The 2,500-nt window shown below is 63.8% G+C and overlaps 1 pseudogene; it reads right to left on the bottom strand.

Annotated features, from left to right (window-relative positions):
- Positions 1-2,500, bottom strand: part of LOC124579997 — a 7,963-nt pseudogene that overhangs the window by 2,619 nt on the left and 2,844 nt on the right.

The raw sequence follows: 2,500 nt of genomic DNA, 5'->3' as shown, positions 1-2,500 counted from the left end.
GGCGGCACGGATGGTCACATCTGCCGCTTTCAACGCACCCACTCGGGTGCGGCTGAGGGCCAGCCCATGGTACAGGCCAGGCAGAAGTACGGTGGTGAGGGCGTGGAGGCGCTGTTGCGGCTTGAGCGGAGCTCGGGAGATGACGTCCAGCTGCTCCACCAGGTGGCGTCGTGGGTTGAAAACGCAGCGACCAGCGGTGGAGAATTGCAGTCCCAGGTACCGGAAGGTTTCACCCACACGTAGGGCGGGCACGGTGGCGTTGCCCGCTTTGAAGGTAACGTCGGCGTCGACCTTCACCTTCTTGTCGCGTCCAGACGCGACTAAGGCGAGGGTGAAACACTTCCGGGCGTTGATCTGCAGCCCCAGATGGGCGAGGGCTGCGACGGCTGCGTCGATGAGGGACTGCAATCCCCTCGCGGTCGATGCAAAAAGCAGGACGTCATCTGCGAAGGCCGCAGCGTTAACTCTGCGACCAAGGATCCGAGCTCCGATGTGGGAGGGAAGTTGACTCAAAACATAGTCCACCGCAAAATTGAAAAGGAGGGGGGAGAGGGGGTCACCCTGACGCACACCCCTAGCCGGCTGCAGGGGCACGCCCACGTCGGCGCCGCCCGCTATCACCGTCGTGCTACCCTCGTAACACCTTTCGACGTACTCAGTAAAGCAATCCGGCAGGCCATGAGCCCTCAGCACGGGGCGGAGGGCGGCATGGTCCACCGAATCGAACGCTTTAGAGACGTCGATCGATGCCACAAAAACAGAGCGACAGGAGCGGACTGCGTCGGTGAGAGCAGTGTCCAAGATGAAGGTGTTTTCCAACATCCCATCCCGGGGGATGAATGCCCGCTGACGTTCGTCCACAGCACATGCACGCATCAGGCGTGACGCGAGAACCTTGTGAAAGGTCCGCGCCAACACCGAGCAGACCGTAATGGGGCGAAAGTCAGCGGGGGATGTTGGTGCAGCCGTTTTGGGGAGAAGTGACGTCCGGGCGCGAAGCAGACGCTCGGGGAGGGCGCGGGCCAGGAGGAAGAGGTTCAAGAGTTTCACCAGGACTTCATGCGGCAGGCGCCGCAGCTCCGCTGGAGTCAGGCCGTCCGGCCCGGCTGCCGATCCCCTGGGCGGCAAGGCAGCAGCGACCTCCTCACATGTGACCGGCCCCCATAGGCACTCAGGAGCGACAGGCTCCGAGTGCGGGAGAAGGCGGTCACGGATGAAGCCGGCGGTGGAGATCGGCTTCTTCGTGAAGAGGTCCGCCCAGAAGTCCAGCAGACCGGGGATGTCGGGTGGCGGCTGCAGCAGGGTGCCGTCCAGCAAGCCGCGCACGCAACGTGCACGCGACCTACGGAAGGCGTCCTGTGTCCGCGCGTATTCCCAGCGGCGCCGCTTGCGCTTCTGCAGCGGCGGGGCGGCAGGCGGCCGCTTGGATGGTTGGCGCGGCCGCTGTGTCCTGGTGATCGACCTCTCCCCCCTGGACCCGACCGACGCAAGGGCATCCGGGAGCATGCCCAGGATGACATCGGGCGGCGTGCCCCGCCCCAGACCAATGACTCGATCCAGGGCAGAGAAACGCTGGGCGGAAGCAGGTAGCCCCGCCAGATGCTCCCAGATGGCGGCGTCAGTCGGCCCCTCCGGGGGCGGCCCGGTGGTGTCGGCCGCGAAGTCCTCGGCTGCGTCGACGGGCGGCGCAGCGGCCTCGCCCGCGTCAGGCAGCGAGCTCGCTGCTCCACGGCGGGACGCCGGCTCTTCACCCCGACCGATCTCAAGTGCCTCCATGAATTGGCGGACAAGCTGCTTGTGGGCAGCTTGCCGCCGTCGGCACTTGATTGCCTCAAGCGTTCGGTCGGGGAACATCCTGGTAAGTTCTTGATTTACAAAGAAGAACCGGGCGTCCCTCTCCAGGAACAGTTCGGCCTCTGCCTTGGCGAGCGACAGGACTTCTTCCTCCGTCCACCTCGCGCGATGCCTCTCCGTCACGATCTCAGCGTTGGCGGCCGCAGGGTGTTGGCGGCGGCGATGGACCCCGAGACCGTTCTTCGTGGTAAAAGTGCGGTGGCACTCACTGCAAGCAAAGGGAGCTACACAAACTATCGCATTTTCGTTACGGCCGGTTGGCCGGATAGGTGCTGGGGTAGCTGGGGTGGCACCTTCAGCGGAAGGGCCACCATCTCTTGTTTCTTGTCGGCTGCCCCCAACTATAAAGGGATAATGCGAGGGGGGGCTGGTAACCCCCCCAAGCCCCTGGTGCGGTCTTCCACTCTGCAAAAATCAGCGGGCCCACGAGAAGGGGAGAAGACCGCAGGAGAGGAGAGGCTAAGAGGGCTAGGCCCATGTATTGCGCATCACTCTCCCTGTAACTATAACCCAAGGAAGGCACCTCGCAGCAGCAGCACGACTACATCAAGACCGCACTTCGAAAAGCCAAGTCCGGATGCAGCCACACCGCCGCCACTTGGCCACCTTAAGAGAGTCATAGTTACTCCCGCCGTTTACCCGCGCT

The sequence above is a fragment of the Schistocerca americana genome, unplaced genomic scaffold (assembly GCF_021461395.2).
Source record: "Schistocerca americana isolate TAMUIC-IGC-003095 unplaced genomic scaffold, iqSchAmer2.1 HiC_scaffold_319, whole genome shotgun sequence".
NCBI lineage: Eukaryota > Metazoa > Arthropoda > Insecta > Orthoptera > Acrididae > Schistocerca > Schistocerca americana.
The sequence above is the reverse complement of the archived record's forward strand: the minus strand, read 5'-3'. Positions and strand labels throughout refer to the sequence as shown.